The sequence below is a fragment of the Miniopterus natalensis genome, chromosome 4, assembly GCF_054644295.1.
Source record: "Miniopterus natalensis isolate mMinNat1 chromosome 4, mMinNat1.hap1, whole genome shotgun sequence".
Taxonomy (NCBI): Eukaryota; Metazoa; Chordata; class Mammalia; order Chiroptera; family Miniopteridae; genus Miniopterus; species Miniopterus natalensis.
This window is the reverse complement of record NC_142084.1, coordinates 44,022,192-44,044,382: the sequence shown is the minus strand read 5'-3', so window position 1 is coordinate 44,044,382 and position 22,191 is coordinate 44,022,192.

The following is a 22,191-nucleotide window of genomic DNA, read 5'->3' as shown; positions in this document are numbered from 1 at the left end:
CGCGACCCTCAGCTACAGTCCCCACTGGTTTCATAGCCCGGAGTTGTGGGGACGTCTCTTCCCGGCCCTGGAGCCCTGGGCTGGGGGCCTGCTGTGGGGCTGGGACCCCTCGCTCCTCTGGGAAACCTCCACCGCCGAGATTCCCTCCCGGGTTTAAGCCGTGGCACCCGGGGTGGGCCCGAGTGGCGTCTCCGGGATCCAGCCCGGGTCCGCCCCCGTCTCCGCCCCTCCTCCTGCTCTCGGTGCTTCTTCGGTTCCCTGGTTGTGGGGCTTCTGTGCAGCCAGATTTCAGGAGGCTCTGAGTGACGGTGGTTCTGCATTTTAGCTGTAATTTTGATGTGGTTGCAGGAGGCAGCGGGTACAGTTGATACCTACGACACCTTCTTGTCTCTCTGTTTTTGTTGTTGTTGTTTTTCTCTGTTTTTTAATTAAAAATGTAATGTAGGACCTTAGTTCTAAAAAAAGTATAATACAATAAATTTACTCCAAAAATACTTACTCTAAATTCCCCAGACACCTCTTTTCCCAGAGGCTACCACACTTTCTTCAAGGTCCTTCCAGAAGTATTCTATTTACAAATATATAAGTGTTTGCACAGACACACACACACACACACACACAAAGTTTTACATTTCAAAGATTGCTTTTCCCACAGAGCAAAAGAAAAAGCCTTCAGAATTATATTGAATAAATTCTACAATTTTTAATGCTGGCTTGGTAACAAAGTCTATTACTCCTCAGTGGGAAAAGGGTTATTTCTATTGTCATATATTTTCTATTTGAATATGTCCTATATTCATATACATATATCTTTTTGTTTTTATAGAAAGTTAGCGTACTATATAGTTTATGTCTGTTTTAAAACTTCATGATGGTTCTTGGATTTGTGTCAATACATAAAAACTTAGGCGTCAATATATAAGAAGAAATCTATTTCATTCTTCTTTAACTGTTACATGGCATTCTTTAACTAGTTCCTAATTGTTGGACAATTTAGGGTTTCCAGTATCTTCCTATTGCAATGCAATGATGAATATCCCTATATGAATTGTCAACATGTGTTTAAGTATATAGTTATGGAATAAATTTGTAGAAGTGGGATTGCTGGGTCAAAGAGTGTGTGCGTTTTCAAATTTGATACACATGGACATATTTCACTCCCCAAAGAAGTTGTAGCTCGTTAACTTCACCAAGTATATGAGTGTTCCTGGGCATCCTTATGAACACGATGTAGTACCAACCTTTTTGATCTCTGTTAAACTGATAGGTTAGAAGTTGTAGCTCATTCTCATTTTTACCTACAGTTAATTTTCAATGAGATTGGGCATCTTCCCTGTGTTGGCAAACCATTTCTATTTCTTTCTCTGTGGACTACCTTTTTATGATCTTTGCCCATTTTTCTATGGAATTGTTAATTATTCTCCTATTGATTCATAAAAGCCCTTTTCATATATTGAAGAAATGGATCAATGATTCGTGCCCTCTAAAGACCTCTCATTTTTTACTTCTAATAGTTCATTATTGCCCTTAAATATCAACTTCCTCATGCTTTCTTCCACCCTATCTCTGCTATGACTTTCTTGTATGTTTACCTTTTTTAAGTGAATAGGAAATAAGGACAAGAGTCAGGCTTGCAAGAAATTATACTTTTGAATATCCAGGGAGCATATATTTTGCAAGATGTATATGGAGAAAACCTGAAGCCAGAAAGGTCCTTTACGTGGCACCCACATCAGAATCAAAGACTGTCCTTCCTCTTGGTTGATTGGTGGACACTTGGTAGTCTTCTGTCTTGCTCACTGACTATAAATTAATGCCAAATTCAACAAACTTCTTAAACTTAGTTTTATACCCCTTATTTTTTTTATATCTCTCTCCTTCTTTTAGTTTACTCTCAAATAGTGATTATCTTTTGATGCAAAATATTATCTCTAGATTTTTTAACTCTTCATTAACTCCCTGGGGCAGGAAGATCTGCATGTGAGATTATGACAGGGAAGGTCTTGCTTTGGGACTGGTCCCAGTCTCCTGTCTCAAAGTCCTTGGGCCATTCTTTCCTTGGATGTTCAAGAGATGGTGCCCCAGGAAAATGTATTCCTTTCTCCATAGGAGTGAGGTGTTGAGAACTCACCTTTCCAAATCATATAAAAACCAATTCAACTTCAGCTAACATGGTAATGATTTGTGGAGAGCAGCAGAAATTCCTCTGTAGTTAAGTGTGAATTGATGTGTGATTTCTTAATGAGCTTAAGTGAAGAAATCATCATTTTTTTGTGATAAATGCTTTATATCTTAAAATGCCAGCAACACATATCTAATAAATTCAATCAAACCATTCTCATTTATATAATATTTGCAATTATTATTTAACATGCTGGCTTTCTTTGCAGCTTTCCTATTTTGGGTAATTGCAGAGTCTAAAAGTTCCATTTTCATAAACAAGGCCACAGAAACTCATTATGTTGGAGTTTTCCTTAATGCGATCATAAATGAGTTCATTTTAAAATGCATTTGCATGCTGTGCAGGCCAAGACCCCCTTATCAGAAAATGTTGTAGCCATTGAATGAGTTTGCTACATCAGGGACTTTTGTCCCTGGCATGAGCTAGGCCATCCTCTGACACTGCAGCTTGGACATTGACTAGCAATGTCCAACAAGTTGGGAAAAGCATTCAGTGATCAAAATATGGTTTCATTTCATTGAAGAAATTATAAGGCCCAATGAGTTAAGTGACATGATCAGTGGTAACAGAGCAGCAATGAATCCAATGAGCCTAGCATAGAAGACAAAATAGCATATGAATTAAGAAAGGAGTCAGCTCTGGATTTTTGGATCCAGGTTCTGATGTGTCACTTAGTAGCCATATGACCTTAGACAAACCACTCCGCCTCTCTAAGCCTCAGTTTACTCATCTGTCAATTAGAGACGGCCTATTGTTGAGAGAATTAAATGAGGTGGTGTAGACAAACTCGCTGGGCACACTACTTGGTATGTAACAAATGGACAACGAACTGCAGCTGGTCAAATAATTATTGGTGGCCTTGAACACTGATAAATATCAGAAGGAGCAAAACTGACCCCCACCCCACCCCAATCATTTCCTCAAGTGACCAAGAGGGTAGTCTGTTCCATTTGTATCTTCCAAAGAACTGGAAAGTAGCATGAGTTGACAATGGTTTTGTTCTTAGGACCCAAGGTCGTTTCCTCATGGATTGTACTAAGTAGGTTGTTGAACCCTAAATGAATCCTCTTTCGTTTGAGATGTGTTAGAATCTTGGGTTTGGTAAATGGAGGTCCACATTGATTTTGAGACTTACATCAAAAAGAGCAGCAATAGACCCAGGTTTGTAGGACATATTAAAAATCTGTGTAGTACTAGTCTTCCCAAGGCCCCTTCTAAGAGCCTCTGCCCAATCCACAGGTCCTGCTCAAGGGGCAATTGTAGGCAGCCATGTATTTTGCTATGTGACTCAGCCCACTGCCTGCTTAGGTCACAGCTCATTGGCCAAGGATAGGCTCTTGGCCCAGGGTCAGTCTTTACTTAGGCTGAGCAATGACCAGGGTTAAGCTAGGCTTGACCAGTCCTATTGTTTTACTGATTGAAACTAAAAATCAGTAAGGAATTGCAAAGACATGGGCCTGTGCAAGTTAAAGTTAAAACTGCACAGAAGTGAAGAAAAAGGAGAGGAAGCTCTAGGCAGTGGAGAGAACAGCCTCTGTACAGAGAAAGCAGGGCCTGAATGAGAAAGAGACAGTCTAGTTAATTCTGGGTGCTGCTCTGGTTCCAGATGCTTTTCTCCTTTCAGACACAGTCTTTACACATTTCAACGGACCCCTATTCCTTGTGGCAACTTGAGGACAGACCCTTCCTGGGCATTCATAGAGGACCACCTCAAGCCCAGTGGGCTATTGGCAGAAAGCAGAGGCTGGAATAAATAGGTAAAATAAAAGATCAGGGTTGATAAGTAGCAGCAACAATATGGAGCATTGCTAATTATTCTACAAGAAATCTTGTTATCCCCTTTTTTAAAAAAAAAATAGATAACAGTGCAGACCTTGTAAATTGTAATAGAATGTTTGGTTTCTGAACATCAATGAATAAAAAGATGTAAATTCTCAAGGTATTTAATTCTAATGAAATTCAAAGAACTTGAACTTCCATTCAGATAGAGAAATCTATTATCTTTTTAGACAATTGGCTTGTTCATTGGTTCTTGCAAGGACATTAAATATAACACATATGAATGTTCCTTTGTTGGACTACGCAAGGATTTCACAGTGCCTAACATTTTTCCTAATAAAGAAACAACTCTCAATCCTTTCCTTTTTCTTGTATCCACTGCCACCACCATAATTCTAGTTGGTCTTTCATCTGAACTATTGCAGTATCCCCCTAGGTGGTCTCACTATGCTATGTGTACAGTAAGTGCTCATTAGTGCTTCATGGGATGCTTCTGCTCATCTGAACTAACTAGAACTCCTCAAAGCCCTTTCCTCACACAAGGAAACAACAATAAAAAAAATGTATTATGGAAAACTCCAAACCTTTAAAAAAGTAGACTAGTACAATGAACTCTCATATATCATCCATAGCAGAGATTCAGGAATGATCAACTCAGGGCCAATCGTGTTGCATGCTATATTCCCATAACCTCCTATCTCCTCTTCTCTCATGTTGATTTTGAAGCAAAGCCAAGATATCATATAATTTCCTTTATAAATATTGCTGTGCTTATTTCTAAAAGACAAGTTTTAATGTAACCAAAATACCATCGTCACAACTAAATTAAAATAATTATTATTTAATATTATCAAATATCCAGTGTTCAAATTTTCTTAATTATCTTAAAAATGTCCTTTTATAGTTTTTTTATATGAATCATATTTCAAATAAGCTTTGTACCTTATCATGGTTGGTATCTCTTGTCTCTTTTAGTTGATAGGTCTCTCCTCTGTTTGTTTCCTCCATGCTGTCTTTCATCCCCCCCCCCTCTTTCTTTCCCTGCAACGTAATTTCTTAAAGAAAGAGGGTCATTGCCCTGTAGTTTTCCACAGTCTGGATTTTGCTGACCACATTTTTATGTTGTTATTTAAAATGTTCCTTTATCTACTCTGTTTTCCTTAGTTGGTTTTTAGATCTAAACTAGAGTTGCTCTCAGATTCAGGTTCAACTTTCTGGCAATACTTTAAAGGTAACGTTCTGTACCTCCATCAAGAGGCACACAGTGTCTTTTTGTCTCCCTTTCTGTGATGTCAGCAGTCATCCATGATCATTGTTAGATCTATTAGATCATCAGAGGTTGTCCTAATTCTGTCAGCCCTCCTTATATATTAACAAGCCCACTAACTTCTCATCAACTATTTAGTTACCCTGAGCTACAATTCACATAGGAAAAACAAGATAAATGTTTGATTCAGAATTATTTGTTTCCTAGCATCCATGAAGAGGACCCATGAGCTTCTTTGTTAAGCATTATTCTGAACTCCTGGGTTTAAATGTATTTGAGGTGTCTCCATCTATTGCAGTTATTATTTGTAATGATGATTATAATGTTCTACCTTTGGCTCCTGGGAGCTTCTTCAAGTTGGCTCCCGAGTATTTAGACCTGGCTCCAGTGGTCCCTGACGTTTCCCTTGCTGTCTGTATCACAAGATGTTCCGGCTCATCTTGTACATTTCCTGCCTTAGACCTGGAGTCAGCTTTTTCTCCAGGAGAAATCAGCGTTTTCTCCTGGTTCCTTTGAGTGGAAATGCATTTAAAGACTATAATTTGAGTACCAGGGAATGTTCCTTGGTACAGGCCTGGTTTTCATTTCTGGGGCTTTTCAGGGTAAATATGTAGTTTTTAAAGATAAAATATGCTTTAAGTTCATACTGACACTTTCAATTAAAGCTCAGGACTATAGGATTTTTATTTAAACAATCTTATATTTTTATCTGTGAATACATTGCAAACTTTTTTCAGTGTTTGACATTTATTTCCTGTCTCCCTCCCTCCCTCCCTCCCTCCCTCCCTCCCTCCCTCCCTCCCTCCCTCCCTCCCTCCCTCCCTCCCTCCCTCCCTCCCTCCCTCCTCTTCTTTCTTTCTTTCTTTCTTTCTTTCTTTCTTTCTTTCTTTCTTTCTTTCTTTCTTTCTTTCTTTCTTTCTTTCTTTCTTTCTTTCTTTCTTTCTTTCTTTCTTTCTTATGGTGCTGTTTTATCTTAAATTGTTAAATAGTCAGATTTATCAGTCTTTTCCTTATTGCACCTGAATTTTCAGTCATAGTTAGGAAAGTCTGCCCTACTCCCAGGTGATAGAAGATTCACTCTTTTATTTTTTTTCTATTAAGTGTATGGTTTCATTTGTATTTACATTTAAATTTCTGATCCATTTGAATTTATGTTATCGTGTCCGGCTGAAGAAAAGATGCAATTTTATCTTTTTTTCATGTGACTTTGTGACTTTTCATTTAACCCAACATTACTTGTTTAAAAAAAAGTTCCATTTTTCCCTTTTTATATGAGATTACACCTTTAGCATACATGAAATTCCCACACGTGCTTGGGTCTATTTCTGTACTATGGATCTTTCTGCGTATTCTTGTGCTGATGCCACCTTGCTTGAATTATGGGAGCTCTATAGTATGCTATTTGCTTTCAGTGTTTTCCACACTGTTCTTGCTAAAACAAAACTTTTGAGTGAAGACCTACCTCTAGATCCCCTTCTAGGGTCCTACACCTGGTTTCTAAGGGTGGAACCTCTTTGATTTGGTAAATGGGACTGAGGGAAAGCATAGATGGGCCCCTTAAGACAGGAATTGGCAAATTATGGCCTACAGGCCAGATTTATTTGTAAATCATGTTTTGTTGAAATATTCCTATATTGCCTATGGCTGCTTTCATGCCACAGTGAGAGTTAGTTGCAATAAAGACTGTATGACAAGAAATGCCTAAAATATTCAAGTACTATTTCCGGCCTTTTACAGGAAAAAAATCACTGACCCTTGCCTTAAGATGTCACATTGGCACCCAAACAGGTCTTCTAGAAGTAATGCTGAGTCCTGAACAGAACTTCTTACATAATTTGCTAGGCCCAGTGCAAAATGAAAAAAGCAGGAAAAAGTGCTGTTAAAGGCACTAAAATATAAAGCATTTTCCTTCTGCAGTTTCTCTTTTGATTTGTCATGTTTTTTAATACGCTATTTAATGTTATTGGAAGTAAAGAAAAATTAAGAATTCAAATCATTAGTATGAATTTTAACTTTTATCTTTACACTGTGCAATGTCTCTTTTAAATGGAAATAAAAGAGCTTTTAACTTGTATGCAGTCACTAAAATTACACAGTTCCTACTCCCTGGCTGGCTCCTGAAGGAGACAAACACAAGCCAGCCTCAAAAAGGTTGGAAGGAGGAACAGAAGGTCCTTCAGGCATAGAGTGGGCCCAGGGGACTAAGTACAGACTCTCAATGAAGGCCCCGGAATACTTCAGGGCACCTGGGGCTTGATGTCTGTCTGGTCCCCTGGCCCATCAGCTGCTGGACCCATTCTGGAAAGTCTCCCAGAGCCACCAGCCTTCTGGGGTGCTGGGCAGCTGTGGTCACTGGAGAGGAGTGAGGGATTGGGTGCTGAGAACCTGTCCCAGGGAGGTGAGGGACCCCCACAAAAGGCCAGACCGTGTGTCAGCTGAGACTCCAAGCCCCCAACACATGCTTCATTGTCTCATTAGATTTTACATACAAAACACAGATTCAAAGGTAAAATTATTAAGTATCAACACATGACCACAGAGCATTAAATCCCAAGTTCAGGGCCACGTGCAATTTCACTGTTTGCACGCTCATGACTCTGGTCCTGATGTCAAGTAATAATAGTGATGTGGGGAATACCTGTCAACACCACAGCTCACACGGAATGGGTGGGGTACAGATATTGTGTGGAGCCCTGCAGATGTGCTGCCTCTTAATGACACCTTAGAGGGACTGTCCATTTGTTTACATCCTACAATTGTTTTGTCTTTTTTTAATATGCGTTTTTATTGTGGTAAAATATACATAAAGTAAAATTTACCCTTGTAATCATGTTTAGGTACGTAATTCAGTGGCATTAAGTACATTCACAGGGTGTAACCGTCACCACCATCCATCTCCGTAACTTTTTCATCTTGTGAAACTGAAACTCTGTACCTGTTAGACACCAATTCCTCTCTCCCCCTGGCAACCAACATTCTATTTTCTGTCTCTACGGATTTGAGTCTAGGTCCCTCATATAAGTGGTATCATATGGCACTTCTCTATTTGTGACTGGCTTATTTCACTTAGCATAATGTCTTCAAGGTTCCTCCATGTTGTAGCATATGTCAGAATTTCTTTCCTTTTTAAGGCTGAGTAATATTCCATTGTATGAAAGTACCACATTTTGTTCACCTATCCATCCACTGATGGACGCTTAGGTTGCTTTGACATTTTAATCCTCACCTAAGGATATTTTTTCTATTTTTTTCATTGATTTTTAGAGAGAGATTTGACATTTTAGATGTTGTGACTAATGTTGCTATGAATGTGGGTGTGCGATTTATTGTCTCTTTAAGCTTGGTTCCTTTATCACTGAATGAACCTTTACGCAGGACTGCAATGTTGCTGCAGCTACTCTGTAGGGACCTGGAGCTTCAGGGACATTCCCAGGGTCACACGCAATGCTCTGCTGAGGATTTGGTTTCTAGCCTGCATAGATTGGCAGTAACAAGAAAATGTTGCAGAAAGAAAAACCACTGAAGCATTATTTTTCTTTGTTTCTGCAAAACAACTTGGGTTTATTTTCTTCCATTTGCGGCTTTGTTTTCACCTATGCAAATGTGATTCATCTTTCAGTGCTGGAGAAGGGCCTTAAATAACATAATTGCTTCACCAATCATCTACTTGGCTACTGAAAATCATCATCTTAGTGAGGTCGGCTGCAGTTGCTTGAGCTCTATACAGACCCCAAATAATGAGCAAGCTTCTTTCCTGAGCATACTAATTATTCTCTAAAGTAAGCGTTGTTTTCAAAGGGGGATCTAATTGGATATTAAATCTGCAAATGAAAGATTAAATTATGAAATAAACAAACACATCAGTCTAATAGATCTTCGGAAGAAAAGCAGACATCCCACTCCAGTTTTTGTTAAGTGCAAATGCATTCAGATACGTGTTTAGCTCTCTGCCCACTTTGCTGTTTTGTAGCTCTCAACCTGAATTCTTTCCTGGGCTGGTTCCAAAGGAAATCATCTCAGGAGGCTGAGCAAGCTCAGGAATCTGTAAGCGCTGGCCCCCAAATAACCTTTTGCTTAAAGACTTTACCTGTATAAATGAAATTCAAGAAATGTTGAGAAACCATTTTGAAATGAATATCACTGAAGCAATTCCAAGGGGTATAATTTGGGATGCATCAAAGGCGGTGGTTCGAGACTACATTGCCTCACTGTAAGTTTAAAGGAAATCAAAGATCAAAACAGGTACATGTTCGAGAAGGAAATTAAGAAATGAGAAGTACATCATAGCTACCTAAAAATCCCAAGTGATTTTTCAGAAAATTATTTCAAGGCAAAGTAATACTCTTTTTAATAGGAAAGAATGTGAAACCCCCAAGTTTATAAAGCAGGCTGCCTGGGAATAGGAAATAAAGATGAGTAGTTCTTCAACTTTACATTTTAAAAAGGTACAAGAAAGCAAGGATTTTTTTCTCTCCCTAAAATAGGTATCCACCTGGGAGAATGGTAATACAAGCATGATATGAACTCCCTTTAAACACACGTGCCCAGGGCTGGGGGAAGTGAAAGGAATATGAGTCACCCACCACCACGTTTCCGGCAGCTGCTCTAGCCTGAGGACAGGAACAGCCACAATTCACCTGTATCTCCCACCAAGGTGAGAACTGGAAGGGAAACAGGGGGTGCATGTTCTTGTTGGGTCTTCACCTCTTATAAAATCTCTGAAAATATAATACTTTCCCCTTAAGGGGGAAATTCTAATATGTTGTTTACAGAAAAATAGCATCTTTTTTTTCTTTTCAAATTTACACATTAGTGGTTTATATATATTAAAGCATTAAGTGTAGTTCCTTAAGCTTGTAATTGGCATACTTATGCCTTGAAAAGTGACCTGGTGGTATTTTTTTTTTTTTTTTTTTTATAATAGGCTGCCAGTTATTATAGTAAAACAACAAAAGGAAAGATTTGGGGGTAGTGATTTAAACTCTTTGAATTATTTGTAACACCACTGATTTTAAGTAAAAGAAATATTATCTTTCATTGACAGTTTATCAAATAGCTGTTGCTACCCCTAAATCAGATTAATTTTTTAACACATTTCCATGTTTTGTAACTTAGTAATGACATTTTCTTAAAGGCTTTATTTCAGGAGTAGCAAATTCACTGAAATATATTTTTTAATGATGAATCCTTTAATCTTATCTAATAAATTTTTTTCTCAGCCTTTTATTTATTGTCAACTTATGAAGTAACAATAAAACATTTTAAAAGTATGGAGCAGCCAGGTCTGGACACTGAAGTATAGAAAATTTATCTTTATGTTGTTAGTTTCTAGGTGTGATTATGGTACTATAGTGGCTCTTTAAAAAAAAAAAAAAAAGAATCCTTGTCTTTTAGAGACGTATGGAAATATTTCCTGATAAAATGATATGATGTTTCAGATTTGCTTGAAGAAGAACGTAGACCATGAGTAAGTGGGAGGGACCTGGGTGAAGTAAGACCACCAGGTGTTGATGACTATTGAAGCTGGTGCTAAATCTGGTCCTGGATAGTGGGAGTTTAGTCTACTAGTGTCTGTTTTCATATGTTTGCATTTTTCCATAACAAAAACTAATAGTTTTTTTTTTTAAGCTGGCTTTATATTCTTTCCTTAACAATCCTCTTCCCCTATCCCCAAGTGTGAGGGAGTCATTCTTGCTTTCTGAGAGACAGCGTCCCACGGTGGCCCTGTGTGGTAGTAGTGGTCCTTCGGTGTTTTCTGTTCCAGCCACACTAACACTAAGAGGGGACAATTGTCCAGGGACACAACACCCTGCTCAGGGGAGTCAGACCAAGAAGCCAGGGCTTGCTCCAGGTGGAGGTCAAGAGGCTCAGGTCCTTGCAATGTGACTCGTAGAGGCCAAATTTTTACCTTGAGTTTGGCTTAAAACAGAACTTTTCCCCCTTTCTTTCTGTTTTTTCTTCTCTGTCTATTGGGATGCATATGTAGTGCTCTTATCTCCCTACTAATTGCCAATCCATTAAGGGAGAAGGGAAATGGAAAAGAACCGTGTACTAAGTGCTTATTTATTACAGGTTAGACACAACACTAAGGCACTTTACATATGGTATTTCATGTTTTCCTGTGAGTTGTAGATAATTTTAAAAAATCCTTTGAGGAGAGGTAATTTTTAAAATTCCTATTATATAAAAGAGGAAATTAAGATTGGAAAAGTTAATTAACAGCTTAGAATACCTTTGGTTGCAAATGAATGGCAAACCAGGCTCAACTGATTTCACACTACAAAAGTAATTTACTGGCTAAGGTAATTGTAAATTCCAAGATGCAGCAGATTCCAGGCACATTTCTATCTGGGGTTTGGTTCTTGTGTCTTTGTGATTCTCTAGATTCTGCTTTCTTTTATGCACTGGCTTCATCCACAGACTGGCTTTCTTCATAGCGCCAAAAAGCCTGCAGTAGCCTCAAGCCTCATGTCTGCATAACATACCAAACAGGACCAGAAGGCTCCTTTCTTCCCAACTGTGAACCAAGTCCTACAGTTCACTTGTATTGGACTAACCAGTTACTGTGGACAGAGAAGGCCAGGTGATGATGAGTGGTTCAGGCCTGTCCCTTAACCATGGCTGGTGGATGAGATTATACCAAGTGGTTTGGCCAATTAAGGCCCACCTGTGGGGCTAGGACTGTGGTTAATCTAACCCAAACCACAAGACTGATACAGTTAAATAACTGTTATAAAGTACAGAGTTATATTCACAAAATTTCCACAGAGAAATGATTAAAGACTTCCCAGGGGTACTGTGTATGTCCATTCATAGATAGGAAGGACTGGGAGAAACAGAGCTGCCCCTCTTCCACCCACCCTAACGTGACCCAGACTGGTGGTTGAGCAGAAGGGAAGTGTCGATGGTCACTTCTGGTTTGGGGAAAAGCAAAAGGGAAGATGGTGGAAGAACCAAGTAGAGAACATTTGCCTTCCACCTGGAAGATGTTGAGAGAGATTCTACTAGAGAGATGGGCATTTATTGTTTTCAGTGATGTTTGCTGGGCCCTGATAATCCTCTCTTCCCTTTAAGACGTGCTAGAGAGGTGGAGTAAAGATCTGAAACATTAGTAATCAATTTAACTTGTTGGATTGTGCTTCTGTGAACATACACTGGGCTGTGGATGGACCAGATGGGGCTCTAGGTTTTTCTCAGGTTACGTAACAAATTGAAGCAAGATACAGTCTAGAACCAAAAAGAGTAATGTAGACAAAGCACGTCCTGGTTGCTTTAAAGCTGAGGACTCCCGGAAGTGGGAAAGGCCTGGTGGAGGAGGCAGAATCTGATATTGAGGAGTGCAGAAGATTTGGTTGGTTAACCTGGCAAGGTAAAAAATTTGGAAATATGCATAGGAGTTAATATGGGCTTAGTAGGGATAAGGCAAAGTCTATGTTGGGATGCAGTACATTGAATGATAATAAAAAAAATAGCTAGCATTTACTGAGTACTTAACATGTGCTAGACACTAATCTAAAAGCTTGACATAGCCTGGCCTATGTGGCTAGTTGGTTGAGCATCATCTTGTGCACCAAAGGTTCTCTGGTTCGATTCCCAGTCAGGGCACGTACCCAGGTTGGGGGTTCGATTTCCATTTGGGTGCATGCAGGAGGCAGCCAATTGATATTTCTCTCTCTCTCCTTTCCTCTCTCTCTAAAATCAATAAAAATATATTTAAAAATTAACTTTTTTTAAAAAAAACTTATTTTCATTCTTATTGAGGCATAGAAGGCATAGCTTATTTTCCAGAGGTCACATGGCCAGTGAGTGGTAGAGTCAAGATTTGCATCCAGGGAGTCACACTTTGGCTCCTTCTCTTATCTTATGCAGACAAGGGCCAGTTGGAAGAGTTGCTCTCTCTCATGGACAGCAGTTACTTGCCAGTGGAGGAACATATGGAAAGCAGAAATTTAGAAACATGAGCCTTGTGGTATATTAAACAAACCTTCAATGAGGAAAGAAGGAGGTATTGAAATCAGTCAATACCAGGGGTGAGGAGTTCGGGGCAAGCCCAAGGTAGTGCCAGTGGGAATGTGTGAATAGACTCACTATCTCCATAGAAACTAAAGAGGGAGCCTCAGTCTTGAGACACAATCAGATTTGTCTCACCTCACAGGCCCCTGAGCAACAGGATGGGCTTGGATGGCTAGAGAAGGTGAGGAAAAGCCCGAAGCTGAAGCACAGTCGAAGCGCAGAGAATAGGGCCAGGGAGCAAGAGGAGAGGAGGCTGCCGAAGAGGCCGTGGGAGGGGAGCTGGGGGAATGACCAAAACAGTTCACCTTTGGTAGTAGAATTCACAAGCAAAATGAGCTGTAAGCAGCTGTTGGATACATTGCAGCAGCTAGAAATAGTGAACTGCGTGAATACACAGCTACATGGCAGGAACTCAATAATTTAGGGGTGAATAAAAAAGGAGGGAGCAGAAAGAAGTCTGTACCACGACACCATTGAAGTAACTTAGAAACCCTAGACACCCACAAAGCGAAGTTACATGTTTTATAAGGACACAGACATTAGGGGTATGCACACATCCAATTCAATAGAGGGGCACCCACGGGAATGAAGACAGTGTGAATGGGGCTGGAATGGATGAGTAAACAGTGAAGACCTCCCAAAACAAGAGAGAGAACTGGCAGAGACAGATGCTGATGGTACAGCTTGAACTGGGGATTCCGCTACCTCAGATCAACAACCTGCACCTGGGGCCAAGGTAAAGGGCAAAAAATAATATTGGTCGACCACATTCCTTGCCCAGGGCTGGGCCAGAGGAGGGTCATCGTGGGCATTGGGTCTCCCTTGCTGCTTTTGGTGCTATGGAAGGGGGTATAGATGACTCCACACCCAGGAACCACCAGAGCAGGGCCCAGGATGAGGGACAGCAAGCTGGTGTAGCAGAAAGAGTGCAGGAGTGGCCTGGCTGTGCCACCTCAGGCTGTGCGACCGGCCAACTCTAAAGGAAGAAGTTCGCTTTGGTAACTGAAATGAACTGTGCCTGTGTGTGTGAAGTGGAAATGTGTCCGATTGCTGTAATTTTCTTTCAGAAATGGACTGATTTCCACGTCTAGGCAGGAACACTCAATCAGTCGATGCTATTGACCACAATTGCCATGTTTTACGACACTTCTCCTTTTGTTTGTACTCTTGTATATCTCTTCTGTGTTTGACAGTCTCATTCTCTGTGTAATAAAGGACTGCTTCTAGTTCCCTGAAATCACTTATTTTGTACTGATTGTTGATTACAAAGCAGGTGTAGACTATTTATGAATTTGCCTAAGAAAACAGATTTGGAGGCAGATTTCTTGTAAAGTTAAAATTTGTTATTTATGAGGCACTAAGAGAGAACCTGAGACTGGAAGGGGGGCATGAAACAGGATTCGGTGGGAGCTGGTCACCTTCTGTCTCTCGATCAGGAAGCTGGTTATACAGGGATTTTTGGGGGAACATTCATCAGGCTAAACACTGATGTGTACTTTTCTCTATATTATACTTTAATAATTTTTTTCTTTTTAAGTACAAGTACTCAAAGTCACAATAACTATTGTGGGGCCACCCAGGGGTTAATCATCATTAATGGACTTGGATTAATAGTAGTCAAATAGAATCTCAGATTCATAACATTTTTAACTGGGAAGAGACCTTAGAAATAATTTATTTCAGTTCCTAATTTACAGTGGAGAAGATACAGGCCCAGAGAGGAAGTGGCCTGCCCAAGCTCACATAGCCAGGTGAAGTTGCAGGTAGCCTAGCCCCTCCTCCTGGCCAGGGCTTGGAGATGGCACAGCTCCAGATATAATAATGGAACAGTAAAAAATAGCTAAGCCTGTGGAGACAAATATTATATTGATTCACATAATTCTCTGGTGGTTTCGTCTAAATGAGGAATTATTAGTCTTGTAAGTCACCTACCATCCTATTGCCATCTGTGGCAGCATTAACTGAAATCTACATCTAAAAGCTCTCTTGCAAACTCTTACTTATTAAGTTGAAAGATCAACTTCTTTTTACAAAGGAGGAAGGAGCTAGTATACCAGCAATTGAAATGTGCTGCTCATAGGTAGGAGCATATTTTTTTATGTTTGGAAATAAGACAGTTTTTTTTCAGACATGCAGGACTAGGTAATGGCCCTTTCTGCTTCCACTTTCCTTCTGCCCCTGGGGGGAAACAATATGCTAGGAGGCCTGGGAGGCAGGTAGCAAAGACCCTTAGAAGCAGGATGCCAAGACGAGGGGAGCAGATGCCTGGCAAGCCCTCCTTGCTTCTCTCCTGCCGGACAGCTTCGTCTCCAGTTCCTAAACCAGGGCTAACACCCAGATCTGATCAGGGAAGATCTACATAAACTTAATTATGTAGGTCTAATAGGTCTATGGAGAAGCATGAGCTCGCTGTGTCCAACTTGCATTTTACATGGGATTTTTTGCTATCTATTCTGCTTGGAAGAGGCACATAAAATAAATACTGTGAGTTGTGTGGGCAGTGGACTGGAAACTCAGGATCTATAGCTCAGGTTTTGCCAGCATCGGTGTGGGAAATGCTGCATTGGTCATTTCAAACGAATAAAATGGGTTTCGGGAAGGGGGTAGAGTGCAGAGAAGGGGAGGGGAGGGAGAGGCAGATGGAAAGAGAAAGAAAGAATGCCCTAAGTAGGGAGCCTTGTCGCTGAAGTTTGTGCTTTGAACAAAAGGCAACAGGCCTTTCAGCAGGGCAAGTGCTGATTTCCACAGCCCAAGAAGAGAAAAAACTTTAAGCAAGGATTAAAATAGGGAGAGAAACTCATAACCTATATTTGTTGTACCAGAATGAACAGCTTATACATAGAGCTTGTTAGTTCCTACCACTGTAATAGTCTCTGGAAGCTCATACAGCAGGAAATACCAAAAGGGAGGTGCCCCCCCCCACCCCCCGCAGAGCCTCCTGATAACTCAGCCTGTCCAGCAAGTGGAGATGAGGCAAACAGTTCACCTTGTTCCTCTCCTGAAGGTCAGGCAACCAGATAAAGTGGCCCAGGGAAAGCCTCCAAGTTCCTGTTGTTGGGACTCAAAACCCTTTTAGAAGTGGGGCCCCAGCCGAGCTTCCAAAGTCCACAATGAATATCATTAGGGAACCCTACTCCTACCCCTCACCTGGCAGAAAAGGAACTTTGCTTTTTGCTTTATCTCATCAAACCTTTAGCTGAGTCCTGCCTTGCCTCTCCATCATAAAAAACACAACTTGGCCTCATTTGGGAATTTAGTTCATCAGACACGGTCATGTATCTTTGAATCTCTTCTCTCAGCCCCATGTAAATTTGTGTTTGAGGTGGGGGCACAGCCCAGCTGTGATGAAAAAGTTCATATCTCACTCTTCCTCCAACAGAGCCAAACCAAACAATGGGCTACCACCAACACAAATACTGGCAGGCTTATTTTTGGGTCATGACTATAAAGGAAAGCAATGGAATTGATGTCCATGAATTATTGGTGAAAGATCTATCTGTTTCATTAATATTTAAAATATTTAAGTAAACACAAAAGTTTCTACTATTTAGATTTAACAGATTATTAACATTCTTATCATTCTGCTTAAGATCTTTATGTTTTTAAAGTAATTTTTAAACCCTGGCATTCCAGAGAGGGGAAGATACCACCTCTTGGTAGGAGAGTAGCGTATATGTACAGAGAGAGAAGACAGTGGTGGTGATCTTTGGAGAAAAGCTACCAAGTCTCTTAACTCCTCCTCTTTCATACTCTGCATTTCTTTGTTTCTTTGTGTTGTATCTGGATGAATTTTTCAGTTACTATCTTTTCACTCTAATTCTCTTTGTGACTATACCCAATCTTAATTTTATTGCATCTACTCATTTTTTATACTTTAATGACTTCTTTTTTATTTCTGAGATTTCTAAAGTTTCTTTTCCCTATCCACCTATTCTTATTATAGTAGTTCCCATTTTTGTTTAATGATTTCTTTTTCTTTTTTATAGATATTATTTTATGTTTATCTCTTTGAACACCCTAGACAGAACTATTTTGAACTAAGAAAAAAAAAAAACAAAAAACAATTAATTTGAGAGATATTTGTGAGCTCAGATTGATAGGATTTGCTGCTGTTTTGGATATGACGAGGGTGTAGGAGTGTGGAGAGTAACTCCTAGGTTTTGTAGCTTATTTAGATAGAAGGGAACAGGGAAGAAGACCAGGCTTGCAGGAGAACACGCTGAGCTCCATTTGAAGTTTGAAATCCTCTCAAGGCAGTTGGACAGACATGGTCATGGATGGTAATTCTGAATGTGGAAAATGAGAACTAGAACTACTTCATGATGATAGGTTTCAGTTATTGACCCAAAAATTATTCAATGGCTATAATCTCAATATCTGCTTTCACTGAATTATGAATTTAACATTTCAATTCTTTTATGTGAGAGTAAATAAATAAACTCTTAGCAACTTTTGTACAACTTCACTTGTAAACTTGCCGTTATTTACTTCTAAACATTTAAAAATATATATATATATCTTTATTGATTTCAGAGAGAGGAAAGGAGAGAGAAAGAGAGAGATAGAAACATCAATGATGAGAGAGTCATTGATAGGCTATCTCCTGCACACCCCCAACCGGGGATCAAGCTCACAACCCGGGCATGTGCCCTGACCAGGAATCGAACTCCGATTGCCCGGATCCTAGGTCAATGCTCAACCGCTGAGCCATGCCCGGCCGAGCTAAACATTTTTTTAAACCACTATCATGGATCCAGATTCCTACTCCAGAAGTATTCTCACATGGTTAGGAGTGGAAATAAGAGAAATGACAGAAAAAGTGAAGGTAGAGATGAACATCAAATCCTAAATCTGTCTCTGCCCTTTATATCAGGGTGAGACAATGTACCTTGTCACCCATATCTTTCCCTGAATGTCTGAATATACCCCTCCCCTCTTCGAGTTGCTCTCCCCTTCTCTCTGTTGTTTATCTCCCCTGCTTGTTCTGGCCCAGCCTGGGAATTAGGAGAATGGTCTGGGAATTAGGAGTGGTCTGATCTCTGATAGGATGGAGGAAGGGAAGGGATGGATGCTTCAGAGTGGTGGTGAAGTGTGCTGTGCTCCCATGGATGACCAGCACACTCAGGAGGTAATTCCCCCTCAAATGTAATGCCAGGGGGGCATGTTTACAAACGATTGCATGAGAGATTAGCACACCTAATCCTGGTTCTTTGGCTAATGGCATTATAATTGAGGTTCAGAAGCTTCCTCTTAAGTTAATGAAGTGATGTGATGCCTCTTCAAAAGCATTTGGTAAATATTTATTGAATCAGTGAATGAAGAAATAGACTTGGAGAGATTAAGTAACAACAACACAACAAGAGCAGCAAACCCAAATAGTGGTGACTGTGTGTGCTCAGTGCCTGCTGTCCAAAGTGTCTTATGAACTTGGAATTTGTTGATCTTCACAACAACCTTCTGAAATAGGAACTATCTTAACTCCATTTTCAGATGGGATCCTGGGATATCAGTGGTTTCACAACTAGCAAGTTGCAGAGCTGGGACTCAACCCCTATGGCCTAACTCTAGCCTTTAGCACACTATATCAACCTCTCTGTCTAAATAACCTACCCAAGTTCATGCATGGATGCTACTGAAAACCGGGCCTCTCTGACATCAGACCATGTGATTTTAATGACTGCTATAGTTTTTTTGTTTGTTTGTTTTGTTTTTTAAATATATCTTTATTGGTTTCAGAGAGAGGAAAGGAGAGGAAGAGAGAGATAGAAACATCAATGATGAGAGAGTCATTGATAGAGCCCACAACCCGGGCATGTGCCCTGACCGGGAATCGAACCCAGATCGCCTGGATCCTAGGTCGATGCTCAACCACTGAGCCACGCCCAGCCGGGCATGACTGCTATAGTTTTAATGTTTCTGTTCCCACCCCCCAAATTCTTATGTTGAAATCTAACCCAATGTGACGGTTTTAGGAGGTGAGGCATTTGGGAGGTGATAGGTCAGAGGGTGGAGCTCTCATGAATGTGATTAGCACCTTTATAAAAGAGGCTCCAGAGAGTTCCCTCGTCCCCTCTGCCATGGGAGAGCACAGTGAAAAGAATGTACCTATAAACCAGAAGCAGGTTGACCAAACACTAAATCTGCTGGGGTCTTGATCTTGGACTTGCAGACTCTAGAACTGTGAGAAATAAATTTCTCTTGTCTATAAGCCACTCAGTCTATTGTATTTTGTTATGTCAGCCCAAATGGACAAAGACAGCCACTATTCTATACTAGTTCCCTAAAAGATCATTGCCTGTCAGGAAAGTTTCTGCATGTCTTTGTTCGAGCATCTCCAATTTCAGGCTGCTTCATTTACCTGATCAATGAATCCATTTCCTCTCTCACAAGAGAAAAGACAGAGACAAGAACTATTAAAACTAATTGCTTATTGTCATGCAGAAAAAAATGATGTAGTTGTTTGACTGAAGTTTCCACTCATCCATCATCCTGGGAACTGGAACCAAGAAGTTATTTTCCAAAACAACAGAAAATTTTAGCAAAGTGAGGACTTGCAAAGGTGCAGACATCAGCACTTATTGTTGAAACCGATGATGGAGGCCACCTACTCCCACCCTCTCATTTCACAGATGAGAAAACTAGGACCAGAGAGGTTAAATGTGCCTTATTCAAAGTCAAGCACCTGGTGAGGGGGGCCTGGACTGGAATCAGGTCTCCTCACTGACTGTTTAACAAATCCTCCATTACTCCTGTTGGGCCTCAGATGTCTCTTTGTGGCTTGAAGTAGTTAGCATTTCATCCATCCATCATCAGTCACTTATTAGTTCATTTATTCACCCCTAAAATATGTAGAGTGCTTTCTCTGTGCCTTACTCTGTTCTCTGTGCCACAAATGTAGTGGGAAGAAATACAGCAAAAATATAATTCTTGCTTCCACCGAGCTTATAGTTTACTAAAGAGACCATGAACATACAAACAAACAAATTAAGAAATAAAAAAGAAAGGATCAGGGAATGAAAACTGCCATGATGAAAGCAGGATGCGGAAAAAGGGTTTACTCTAGCTTGGGGGGGTGTCAAGGAAAGTCTCGTGGGAGTTGCATTTAAGCTGATTCCCAAATGGTGACAGCGAAGTAGCTGTCTTAAGGAAGCATGTCTCAGGGCTGAGGCCCTTAGAGGGGCAGGGGCTTGAAGAGTCTGAAGAAAATAAAAAAGAACAAGAGAGGAAGAGAGTGAAAGGAAGAAATCTACAGTATTGATTGGGACACTCGGATCAAAAAGTCTGGTCAACTCTGGCCAGCGTGACTCAGTGGTTGAGTGTCGACCCATGCACCAGGAGTCATTGGTTGGATTCCTAGTCAGGGCATATGCTCAGGCTTTGGGCTTGATCCCTGGCAGGGGCTGTGCAGGAGGGAGCCTATTGGTGTTGATGTTTCTCTCTCATCCATGTTTCTATCTTTCTCTCCCTCTCTCTTCCTCCCTCTCTAAAATCAATAAAAACATATTTAAAAGAAAAGGTCTGGTCAAGCCATTAAGAAATATGGTTATAATGCTATGCAGCAAGCTGGAAATTGATCATGGTATAATGTTGATGGGCGGGGGGTGGGGGAAGCAGGATATAATTGTATGAAAGCTCTGACTGCAGCTATGAAATTTATACATGAAAAGCCTATACAGGAAATGATGAGAATGATTGTACAGAGTTGTGAGATTATGGGTAGTAATATGATTCCCCTGCCCCCACCACTTCTTTATTGTTCCATTTTTCTCTAATGTGTTTCATTTCTTTAATGGAAAAATTGAATGTATAAAACAAACTGTAGCTGATATTTTAAAAAATAAGAAAAGGACTAGGCTCCTGGGTGTTGTAGATTAGATTTGAGTTAGATTTTTTTTTTCACTTAAATATTTAAAAATTTCAAAATAATGTATGCACGTAGAATAAAAAAATTAAATAGTACCATAAAACATATTGAAAAACAATCATTATGCCCTGCACCTACCCAACCCCTGGTTCAATTCTCTTGTGGCAAATTCTTACAAGTCTTTTGGATTTTTTTTTCATCATTTTAGGACTTCCTTTTACTTCTCTCCTATGTTAGATTTCACTTTTTCTTTTCTCCCACATTGGTTTATTTTCTTGTTTTATTGGAGCACAACCTACTATAGCATCTAACAAAAAGCGCATGCAAAATAAACTTGCATGTGTTAAAAAGCTTTTTTGCTATGCTCACATTTCATTGATAATTTGCCTGGGTATAAAACTCTGTAGGAAATAGTTTTTTCTTTAGATTTTTGAAAGCATTGTTCCACTACCTATGAGGTTTCATTGTGGTTGCTGAAAAGTTTGATAAAATTCTCATTCCTGAATTATATGTGACCTCTTTCTCCTACTCCCTACACCAAAGCTTTTAAGATCTTCTCTTTATCCTTATTTTATTGAAATTTTTGTTGTGATGTGGGGTGGATTTTTAAAAATTATTCATTTTACTGGGCATTAAATTGACGCTTTTAAATTGGATACTTTTAAACTGGATACTTTTGCTCTTCATTTTGGAGGACTTTTTGTGTTATTTCTTTAATAATTTCTCCCTTCATGCTTTTCTCTTCTCTCCTTTTGAGACTCCTATTATTTATATGTTGGAACTCTTGATTGATATTCACATTTCTTTTTTGTGTGTGCCGTTTTCTATCTTTTTTGTTCTACTTCCTATGAGAGTTCAACTTTTATCATTTAATTTTTTCTATTAAACATCTAAATGTCTGCTATGATATTTTTAATTTTAAGAACTATTTTTTGTCCCATGATTATTTCTTTTGATTACATTCTGCTCTTCATAGTTTCAATATTATCTCTCATCTTTGAATATCAATTGCAGTTTGTTGTTATAGTATTCCTCTGCTCTTACCTCATTTCTTTTCTTTCATCTTCTTTTTTTATTTTTGTTTTT